Source organism: Rousettus aegyptiacus, unplaced genomic scaffold (assembly GCF_014176215.1).
Source record: "Rousettus aegyptiacus isolate mRouAeg1 unplaced genomic scaffold, mRouAeg1.p scaffold_m13_p_5, whole genome shotgun sequence".
Classification (NCBI taxonomy): domain Eukaryota; kingdom Metazoa; phylum Chordata; class Mammalia; order Chiroptera; family Pteropodidae; genus Rousettus; species Rousettus aegyptiacus.
In genome coordinates, this window is record NW_023416308.1 from 39,451,543 (window position 1) to 39,463,635 (window position 12,093).

General features: G+C 41.3%; 1 long non-coding RNA gene across 1 annotated transcript; it reads right to left on the minus strand.

The window, feature by feature from the left end:
• Positions 1-508: 508 nt before the first annotated feature.
• Positions 509-9,976, minus strand: LOC107503640. The gene is made up of 3 exons (XR_001595268.2): positions 9,489-9,976; positions 2,066-2,208; positions 509-1,758 (listed from the first exon to the last, which is right to left on the minus strand). It is a non-coding gene; the product is annotated as an uncharacterized LOC107503640 (long non-coding RNA).
• Between the last annotated feature and the right edge of the window lie 2,117 nt (positions 9,977-12,093).

The window sequence follows — 12,093 nt, forward strand, 5'->3', positions numbered from 1 at the left end:
TTCTCTATCAGGGAAGGTCATCCACTTTGACTGTGAGTGCAGCTTTGGGAGGAATGCACATGGAGCAGTGAGGTAGTAAGGGGACACCTACCTAGCCAGCCAGATCAGCCGAATCAACCCTGGCGATCAATGCAGTGACAGATGTCACAGCCAGATCGCCCTCGCATCCTGAATCTTGATTCAAACAAACCAACTTAAAAATATATATATATATATTTTGTATACATATATACATATATATGTATGTATGTGTGTGTGTGTGTGTATAAACAAACAAACAAACCCACTGACCAATAAATAAATGAATAAATTTATGTGTGGAATAAATTTTACTTCTGGTCAGGTAGTTGATATTAAGGAATTACTATTTATTTTTAAATTCATGCTATATGGTATTATATATGTTTATTTACTTATTTTTGAAGAGTCCTTATCTTTGATCTGCCTGAGATTTTTTTCAGAGTAATCAAGAAGTAGGTAGGAGTGTAAATGAAACAAGATTGTCCATATGTTGCAATCATTAAAGCTGGGTGATGGAGACCTGGGAGTTCATTATGCTAGTCTCTCTGCCTTTGTATATGTTTAATTTTTTTCTTAAAAAAAAAAAAGGGAAAAGCGGGGATTGATAGATAAATTAGACCTGTTTGAGCAGGACAATGGGATGGGAAATGTTAAGAAATAGAGCACTGTTCATTCACAGAACTTTATGTTTCTCCAAACATGTATCCACAACTTTATTTTATAATTGTACTCTCTTGCTGACTGTGTTAAGTCTGTTAGGTATTAAACTACAGATTAAGGAAATGAAGTTCAGAGAGGTTGAATGATTTGTTATAGCTAATAAGTGGTCCGGCTGGTATTAGAACCCACGTTTGTCCTTCAGGGGGCCACCAAAACAGAAAGGTAAGGCCTTAGGGAGACCTTCCGGGCTAAAGACCTGGCTCCCTGCTGGGAGAGGATTGGAAATACAGTTGCTTACCCAGGGTGGTACCAAATTAGAAAAACATTCTAAAGTCAAAGAGAAAAGTTCAGATTCCTGTCAAGGGTAGCGGATCATTTTTCATCCACATAATCAACCCTCCTACCTCTCTACCCCTTCACACAAATAACAGTAGAAAACAACTTGTTTTTCCTTTAGGCAATGCAAAATGCTCAACTTTCCTACTTATAAAATTAAGGAATGACATTATGTAATTTTATTCACAAAAGTTTATTAACAAGAAAAACCATTTCAATTACATATTTTAGTCAGGGAAGATGAGGGGGCAAGAAAAGTGAAGGGAGGGGAGAGAGGTAGAAAGAGAGGTTATTAAAAAATATTTTGAGAGGATTAATAATTATACACTGTCTTCAATTTATTGCTGCTATTCACTTGAACCCCAGGTTTTGAAATGGATTTTTGCCTAGTATGTCTGTCTTTTGAGAATCTGAATAGCTGAGTATACTGTTAGAGTTCTTCAGAACTCAGATTCTCAGTGTGAAAGAAAAAAAGCGCATGTGTGACTGGCCAGATGGCAGAGCACAGACAGAGCCTGGAACCAAAAGAAGCAGGGAGCATCTTCTGCACAGCAAGTGTTAACCAGTTTATGTGCCCTATAAGACAACATCATGGGAGTGGCTTGTCCACTGAGGAAGAAGGAGCAGTGGCCCACGTTCCTAGACTCTTTGTCCTTGAGCCTAGTGTCTTGACTTGGTCTTCAGTGGAGAACCCACAGTTTCATCGAGCACAGGATTTCCTTGACCAGGAGCCACAAATCACTAAATTCCAGAAGAGAAAAACCGTTTCGTTTAATATTTGTTTTCCAGTCCTGATTCCTATATTTTGAAAACTCTTCTCTGAGTATTAAAATATGTTCATGCAATTTATCGCTAACCTAAAAAGTGGTGCAAATTGATCAACAGCGACTCAGGGAGCCATTAAATACTTTACAAATACTACATCATTATCCTTGGGAGTTTTGATGGGAAAAATTTTTTTTTTTCTGTGTTTAAAAACACTGGAAGACTGACACAATGAAACTGAAAACACATTTTTCAATGCCTGAAAGTTTTTATGCTTTATTACCTTTCTTACGATGGAGAGAAGATGAGAAACAGTGATATACGACTTGCTTGAAAGAATTCCATTCCCTGGCGGTGATCAAGTACTCCTGCCAAATGTTCTTTCATGGCAGGAAAGGAGGAGGCATGATTCTTCTACTTTTATATCTGGGGAAACAGAGAGCAAGGCAGTCAAGTGATTAGCCGAAAGCCCCAAAGTAAGTTAGTGATGGTGTTGAAACAATTTTAGACTCTCAATGTATTGATCTGCAGACCAGGACTCTTTCCATTCATCCAACAGACATTTATTGATTTCCAATTTGTAACAAGTATTAGAAACTATTCTAGCCTCTGGGGCACAGAGATAAACAAGAAATAAACAACTCTTGGGAATGATAGAGCTATAAATAAATAGTTCAAAGGCTCACTTTGTGAGTATTTTGTTCCGGAATTCTGTCTCTGTGTGAGTTGAAGGTAAAGATGGGGACAAACACAAGCGGTTGAGAAGAGGAGCTGCGAGCAGATGGCTGGGCCATTTTGTGAGCCGGTTAGCACTGAGGGCAGCCTTGGCATTGCGAGACGTGGTTAGGAAACCAACTTCCTGATAGGACAACTTAAAAATCAGCAGAGAATAAATGAAACTGAACTACCTACTGATGAAACTCCCTTGAGAGATAGTTCTGAATGTAATCCTGGGAGTGGGGCAAGACCATGCTAATCAAAGGAACCAGAGAACCTTGAGACTAAAGCTAAAACCAGATAACCTGTATTGCAGCCTGGTTGAAATCATGCAAAGAGGCAGAAAGAGGGGTTGGCAGCCATACGTATGTCTCCAGCCCCAAACCAGGCCAAAGGTGTCCTGAGTCCTTCATGGAGCAATCTGAGCCAGTGCCCTGAGCCATCTCAGGTATGTTTCCAGTGCCAAAAATGAGAGATCTTCAGGCTGTATATCCCTCTTACATGCCCCAGTATCTTAATCCAAAGCCCCTTGGTTTGATTCCGTGCTTATCAAATGACTGAAGGTGGTTTCACTTATGGATTTTCATAAAGAGGATGTGCTGACTCATATATATAACCAGTAATCACTTAGCAGTGACAGATTGACTATAAATAGACATCTTGCATTTTGGTTAGTATACATTCTTATAAATCTTGCCAGATAAGCTGAGAGGGAATTCATAAAATCCCCCTCAGGGAGATTCCCAGGCCTGCAAAGCTAAAGACCAAAAATGTGGTTGTAATTTGCTCAGCCACCCTCTCCTAATTCAGCCCTGGAACACTGCCAAGCATTTAAGTGTTAAATAAGTGTTATTGTAATAATTATTACAAAAGTTATTGCTACTTGTTTGTTAAAATATTTTTACAACCAAGGGAATATTAAACATGTGAATGTGTATACATTTTTAACCCATGTATCTCTACTTCCCTGCAAAGTAGCGTGTCGCAATGCCCTGCACATAGCAGGTACTCCACGATTACTCTTGAGGAATAGCCTATTTTGTGCTTGAAAGGCTGCTTCAGAGACTGCTAAATTGTGAAAGAGGAGATTGAGTGTGTCTTCTGTTTTTAACTCTGCTTCCCTTGAGCATTTTTCTGCTTCTGTTTAGTCCCACTGTCTATCCCTCTTAATCCCCAATTAGGCAGTTTAACTTCTGCCTCCCTAAGAGTCACTAAACTGTGCCTCCGGGGCAGCACCTGCACAGTACATTCAATTGCCGTCCCCATCACAACCTACCTGACTAAGCCTTATGTGGCCAATGAAATAGAATGATAGGGAATTGCTAGGTGGGAAGTTATGGTATAGTGATAATTAAGCAGCCTATTCGATAGCCTTCTAAAATGAATATCTAGCCCTACATGAGTGTGTGGCCAGCAACTTAGGCAGTGTGATAGTTTCAATTGTGTGTGATTAGGAAGGTTTCTTCCCTTGCACCTTCTCCACTCCTCAAACAAACCACAAGCAAACCTGGAAAAGTTGGAGAAGTGCGGTTTGGTAAATAAGCTGAGGCTTTGACACTAAAAGACAGGATTAGGGGACCTGACCCCACTATTTACTAGGTATGAGGCCCTGGGCCAATCTCCTGTTTTTTATCCTTCCTTGTCTGTACAATAAAAATGATCATAAAGCTTCTCTTCCCTATTGCATAGAGATGTAAAGAGACAAGAAGCAATTCTACATTCTACGTGTGTGCATGGGAGTTATTTTTTATCCAAAAGATGCTGATTAATAATTGCCGACTTGATGAATGCACAGGTGGACAAGTAGGACTTACTATACTTTTTGATTCAATAAGTCTGGAGTGGATGTTGACACCGCTGGTCTAAGGACTAAAATTTTTGCATTAGATTTGAGAAATCCAGTAACAGACTGCAGTGCAAGAAACGGCCAGCAGATGGCACCGTCATTGAACCCAGGCCTCTCCTGGGAGCTGATGGAACTGGGTCAGTTCCCAGTTCAACCTACAGAAACACAGGTTTTCCCAAGTTGGAGGGGGCGGCTCTGGCCTGGCAGTCTGATCTGAAGAGCAGAGAGCAGAAGGAAGCATTAGGAGCAGCTGGTGTGAGGGAGGAATCGGTAGCTCTTCAACTACTTCGATCTCCTTTCACTGATGGTTTCCCTCAAAGGAGGGCTCTGATCTCTTCCTCCATAGGTGTTTCTGCCTGGCCAGCTGTCAGAAGCAACGGCATCCACCACATAAAAATAAAATCCCATCCCTTTGACGGATTTCTAAAGTTTAATAAAATCATCATATGTGGTTGACAAAACCCTGTCCTTTTCTCTCCCAATATCTTTCCATCACTGCCCCTAAGCATATGGTTTGGAGGGAAGAACATAAACAGCTGCATCAGGCTCCTACTGTGCGCCATGAGGCAAACGCTCCCCACTTTAAAGAACTGTTATGGGGATTAAATGAAACAACACATAAAAAGTGCCTTACATGGTGAAAGGAATCAATAAACATTAATAAGGTAGGCAGGAAAAAGTGGTAGATAAATAGCCAGGGACACAATCTCTTAGGGAAGAAATTGGTCTTTGTTTAGCTACAGAGCTGTCCAATAGAACTTTCTGTTGTCCGTACTCTCCAATACAGTAGCCACTAGCTACACGAGGCTAGTAAGCACTTGAAATGTGGCTACAGACACTAAAGATGTGAATTTTATATTTTATTTAATTTTAACTAATTGAAATTTAAATTTTGGACAGTATGGGTTTAGCAGAACACTTTGCCAGGTCATTTTGGGTAGTAAAAACACTTTCTTTAGGCCTTAGTACATCACTGAGTGGGTATGAGAGGTCAATTGTTCTGCCTAAAATATATATAGATACTTTGGAGGGCGGGGCAATCTAACTGGGAAGGAAAGGGAGAGAGGTTGAAGGGGAAAAGGCCCAGCAGCATTGCAAGAGGTTGGTGACTAAGCAAATGAGAAAGGTAATTGTTAAAACTCTTCCAGTGACAAAATGGCTCAAGGGAATTATAAAAACTGTGACACTTAATATTCACTCTTAGTCAATTGCTGTATTACATGTAGTGTTACTTCTCTCTGTTGTCTCAACTCTTCAGAAATGTCCACTCAGCCTAGTGCCTGAATATAACAGCCATTCAGGAGTGACAGGATGGGGGTGTCCAGTGGGGACATTTTGTTAAGAAAAGGTGACAAGCACACTCAGGAGGGAATCAGAGGATACATTAAAAATGACAGGTAGGATGCAGGGGCTGGGAGAATCTCTAGCGATATTGCAGGGATGCTGGCTTTTCTGCTGCAGATCAATTGGAGACTTTGGATTCTATTTTAATTAAATCTCAAAGTAGCAACAACTCAGTAAGTAGAAGGACTTGAATATCCAGACAACTGGTTATGAACATTTCCCTAGACTAATGCTTTCTTATTTAGACAGCAACATCACAGAGCAGCCATCTCCAGAAGGGTCCCACTGTAGATTATAGGTGTGAGTGAGAAAGGGGCAAAGAGGGGTTGGTTTTAGCAATAGCTGCAAGAGATGGATAGGAAGCAGAGAGAAATATATCTTGCTAAATTTATGAAGCATATCATCATTTTTTTTTCCTGGATCATTGTCCGTGATGTCTATCAGCAATGAACCACTGTCCACCTGCTCCAATTTCTGTGGTCAAGCATGTGTGTGTGTGTGCATGTGTGTACACACACATGTGCATGTGAGCAAGGGGGGGAGGGAGAGAGAGAGAGAGACTACAAAGCGAGATGCCACTTAGATGATGGGCATCCTTCATATTCTGAAACACAGTATCTTCCAGTTGCTATCCATTATGCAGATGGCTAAGATGGAAGGTGATTCCTCAGTGTAATAATGTGGAATATACATCCTCTTGTAATTGATTCCATGGCAACGCTCTCAGTTGAGACCCTGTAAGCTACCCCTTCTCTGCCTGGAACCTAGTGATACATAAAAAATTACTGCCACCTTGCTATAGGTGCTGCCTCTGAGACCAGAAACACTTTGGACAGAGAACAAGGGGAAGGAGAGAAGGCAGGCTTTTCGAGGAAAGGGACTTCTATTTTCCCTTGGTCCCTCTGTTCTATCCAAGTAAAGCCAGCTCTCTGGCTTCACACATTATAATTTATTTGATGTTGTCTTTGCCCACATCATCTTACAATCTCTCCTGACTGTACCCTCCATGTTATAACCCTGTTCTATATTAATCTTGATGAATTGTGCACTGAGTGAGCCCTCTGGCTTTACTCCCATGATCATGCAAGCTTCTATCAACACTGTTGCTCGGGGCAACTCCCAGTGGAGGTAGAACAAGCAGGTAGTCTCCAGTGTGTTTGAGAGTATCATATTCTTTCCAGAAGGCTCCTATTAAAATAATTAAATTATAAGGGGTTGGGGAAGGGAGAGGATGGTAGCACTAAGCTGGCAAAGTGGACCTCACTGAAAAAGGGAAGCCGCAGGGTCCTCAGAGATGTGATAGAGGAGAGTATATTTTAATAGGGGGCAAGGTGGAAGTGAGGTAGAGGGCAGGGAGAAGGAGGGAAACAGAAAAGGGAGGGTGGAGCTTTCTAAGAGGACTATTGTATTTTACATGGGAGAGGAAGGAGAATGAATCCAATTTTTTAAGTCAGATCAACATTAGTTCACTTTATGGCTCAGCCATTCACTAGCTGGGTGGGCCCCATGGGAGCTCCGAAGAAGTTTATTTTCCTTATGGGTGATCGTGAGGAGCACATAGGATTTTGTATGTGAAGCCCACACCTTAGAAAGCGCATACACATATCATATTTGCCTAAGGTTGACTGCTCTTCCAGCCTAGAAAAGAACTATCCTGTACATCTGTGTAGGTCTCTACTCTTTTCAGACCACTTTCCCACAGATGATCATGATTGCCCAGTTGTAATAATGTTAAGAGGCAGAAAGTCTCTGCAGCACTGCTTGCAGAGAGCCTTAGAGAGCGAAAGGGACCATGTTAAGGTTCCATCAGCTCGGTGGTAACCTGGATCAGAACTTTTGCATCTTCTGAGCTCTGAATCTGGGCTACTTCTAAAGGGCTTTTCTGGTAACCCATGCTCCTCCTTCAGCCATGAAGTATTTAGTACAGTTATTAATTATTCTGGCTGAGAATAACATATGCACATTTGAAAGACACTGATTATGCAGCTTCCTTAATTAGGAACTTGTCTGGGTGTGTGGTGTATGCTCTGCATTGTGAAAGGCAGTGTCTGCAGCCTTTAGAGGAAGGAAGCTTTTGATATTGTTTTCCTCTGGTGCCAAGTCAGCCAGAAGGAGCTTTGCCAGGTTCTTGAGCACTTCTTGGACCAGATTAGTTGATGAAGACACGGTAACCTGAAGTGTTCTCGTGAGGCTGTTTGACACTAATTTGGGTTCAAGTCTAGGTTGGCATGAAGTGAACTTTGAGTGCTTGGTGTGCAGAAGGGCTGCGGACACTTGAAAGAAAGAGGAAAAAAGCAGCATGGTATCCTAGCAAAGTGGCAACATCATCAATTACTGTTACCACTGGGGCGATCTGAAATTTGTTGTAGCCTCCATAGTACTGAGAGGTACCTCGGTTCTTTTTGCCGATGTGGTAAAGAAGTACAGATCAGTGAGATTTAGAAAAAGTAAGATTTATTAAAGTACCTTTTAAGGAAGAAGCAGGTCATGCCCAAGAGAGCTATAACCATGGAGAAACAAAAGATGTCATTAAAGTATGCTCCAAGGTAGGGACAGGTTACAGCGAAGAGGGCTGTAACCTCATGGAAGTGGGGAGGTCTGTATTATATTTGGGCCATGATGAGATGTTACAAGGGTGGTCCTAGATGATTGGCATGTGAGATCACTTTGACTGACACTTGGTTGTTATATAACTGCATACCGTATATTGGTTACCCAGAATTCAATCTATTATAATTAGAATCATGAAATTCCGGGCAATCGGCATGATATAATGATGGTATAATAAGGCTAGGTCATGGGGAGGCCTTTGGGCGGGGCTTTTATTCCTTTCCTTTCCTCCCCAATCACTTACATCTCCTTAACTACCTAACATTACCACCATCATTTAACTGCAACTAACACCACTGTTTATGGAACACTTACTATGTACCAGAAACTGTGGTGAGCATTCTTCATACATGATCTTAATTATTTTAGTACCCCGTTTTGCAGATGAGGAAACCAAAGCTCTCTTAGAAATGATGAATAACTAACCTAAGGGTATCTAGTGCTAAACATAGAGGCATCCAGGGATTTCCATATTCAGATCATTTGCTTTTTATACTTGCACTATATTATCTATCATCAAATAGATAACAAATTTGTTTGTCATCAAACATAATAAATGACCTGGATCACAATCAATGCCATGGAGAGGGAAATATTTTACAGCATGGGTATTTTGTTGAATAGAGTTGGACTGTATTTACTGAAAAGGCCAGGTGAATTCCCCCCCACTCAAGACAGCATTGTAGGGAGCTCAGGTGTATTCTTTTTAAATTTTCCTAATCAACTGAACACACAGGAAAAGTCCACAAGGCCAGTTACTTTTTAGATGACTTTGTCCAGGCTTCCCAAAGGATTTGGGTGAGCATTGGGATGGGGTCATGGTTAGGAAGATGGTAATAGTTGCCCTTGGAATAATAATATTATGAGCTACTAATCATTGAGCAATTACCATATATTAGGCATTGTACTGAGTTCTTTGCATGTCTCAGTAATCCTCATAATAACTATATGAGGTGGGTATAATTACAGATCTATGAAGAAACTGGAGCTCAGAGAATTTAAGTAACCTGCTTGCATCTTTATGGGAAATGCTGCCCCTGTAATTCAAACCCAGGTTCATTTAAAGCCAAGCCCAGCCTCTGAACCCTGATGCTGTGCTACCACCATTCTAGGCAACAAATAAATGTTGTTGAATTGATTTGAGAAATAATTGTCATCACTACCCCCTCTCCCCAATAGAATGAATTACCTTATGAATCTGTGGGTTCCCAGTCACCAGAATAGTTCAGTTAGAGCCTGTTCCAGAGTTGTCAACGGAGAGAGGTCAGACAAAGCCATTCCTGCAACTTCATCAGATCTATCAGAGCCTAATGATTCAGACTACTTTCAGGGCAGTTTCAGACCTTTTGGAAAGCCATGCTGGCAATTCTCAGAAAATTTCTCACAGCCTTCTGAACTCTAAGAAGCACTTCTGCAGCAAAGTTCCAAGTTGTTCTTACTACCTTATTGTCTTTTTTTCTGAGACCAAGAAGCTTGGAGCCAGGGTGATAACCCTTCCCAGCCCCTCCTATCAGCAATCACTGCTGATTCCTCTTGCTCACTCTTCTAGAAAGAAGCCTCTCTCTTCCCACTTGATCTGCTTCAGTACAGGATTTCCCTCGTGTCCCTTCCTTTAACTGTACCTTGAAATAATAAAACTGAAAATACAGAAATTCAGTCAAAGTGGAGGCTTCATTCACCTCAGCGTTCCCAGAAGTATTTAATAAGTTGCATGGAGAGATAAAAATAGACCATGCGGCAGCTGATAAGAATAACATTTCTTGCCCGGAGAGCTCTTATGCAAATGGGAACTAGTAGAGAGAGAGAGAGAGAGAGAGAGAGAGAGAGAGAGAGAGAGAGAGAGAGAGAGAGACAGGGAGACAGAGACAGAGACAGAGAGATAGAGAGACAGAGAGAGAGAGAGGGGCTCAGGGAACCTCAGTGGCATTGATGGTCTTTTGGAAAAAAAGGAGAAAAAATTGGTTCTGGGATACCAATAGAAGAAAGAGGCAGCAGGAGGTCCTGGGAGTTGGGAGGATGGTTACAGAGGGCAGAAATAGAAACAAAGTTCCAGGAGAGACCCATATCCCAAGGCAGCTTTAGAAATAATTACAGCTCATAGAAAAATCAATCAGCAAGCTTTTACTGAGTGCTGGGAGCACAGTGCAATGTGAAACTAAAGACCAGGAACATTTGCAAGGAGAGTGCAGTGTACTAGGGAGACAAAAATAGCACACTTGAAACAATTAGAGAGCAATTAATGCCAAACTGTCTGGTTCAGATGGGAGTCCAACGGGGCTCCAGAGCTAGAGGAAGCGTGGTTAGCTGGAGTCGTCAGCCAGGCAGGGGCATGAAAATTTCCCTGTCGGCAGCCCCCCTCTTGGGCCTGGAATGCTTTGAGGGAAAGAGTCTGTTCTTGTGGGATGCTCAGCCTGTACAGTACAGTGCAGCCACCTAACCAGAGCCGTGCCCTTTCAGAAGTTTTTAATTAATTAAACAGTAGAACAGAGCACTTGACCTATGCCAGCTTTGTTTAACAAATGAGTGAAAGAACAAGTGATTGAAGTCCTAGGACTTCTTAGTGACAACTGATGAAGCAGGAAGACAAGAAAAGCATGGTTGCTGAAATATTTCTTGGTCTTCTGTATACTTTTTGAGGGCGAGGACTATGTCCTCATTCCATATTTATTGAGAACCCATCATATAAAAAATATCATGCCAGCCCTGGGGATGAGGTCTGAAGATGAACTGAATCAGACATAGTTTAGTAGCTTCAAAACAGCTCAGAGCAGATCTCCATTTGGAGCCCAATTATTTACACCATGCCTCAGATCACTGGATATCCTGTCCCTAAACATCATTGACCATGTCAATCATTAACTCTAAGTAATTTGTACCACGTAGGTGGTAGATAATGTGGCAGGCACTGGATATAAGCATTAAAAGACAATGTTTCTGAAAAGACTACAAATTGTGTGATTTCACCTATACGATATTCTGGAAAAGGCAAAACTAAGGAGATGGTAAAAAGATCAATGGTTGCCAGGGATTTGGGAGGGACGAATAAACAGAGCACAGAGGATTTTTACTGTAGTGAATATACTCTGTATGACGCTATAATGATGGATATGAATCATTATACATTCAACTAAACCCATAAATTGTACAACACCAAGAGTGATCCATAATGTAAGCTATAGACTTTGGGTGATAATGATATGTCAGTGTGGGATCCTTGATTGTAACAGTGGTCCCACTCTGGTACTGGATGTTGATAATGGAGGAGGCTCTGCATGTTGAGGTTAGAGGGTTCATGGGAAATCTCTGTGCCTTCCTCTCAATTTTGCTATGAACTTAAAACTGCTCTTAAAAAATAACATCTTAAAGCAGACAATGATTTTCTCTAAAGAGAACTTAAGTGGGGAAATAGTCACCTATGTTTTATACTGTATAATTGTATAATTGCTTTCATGGCATATTGTGCAAAATATAGGAAGAATTTAAGGAAAGGATCACCCAAACTGTCAAGGGAAGTGAAGGATGGCCATACAGAGGAAGAACACGCGAGTGGCTTCTGGAATAAGTTCTGTCAGGGAAAAGGTGTGGTAAACGGGAATAATATATAGGCAGATGAAGTGGGATGTGCAAAATCTGAAAGTATGAGAGAATATAGTAACATGTTCTGAAAGCTATACATAATTGAGTATTACTAGAGCATACAGTTCTGTAGGGGGCATCGTGGAAGATGATGTGGGACAGGTCAGCAAGAGCCCAATTATGAACTACTCTAGAAGTCATGCAAATGGGATAGATTG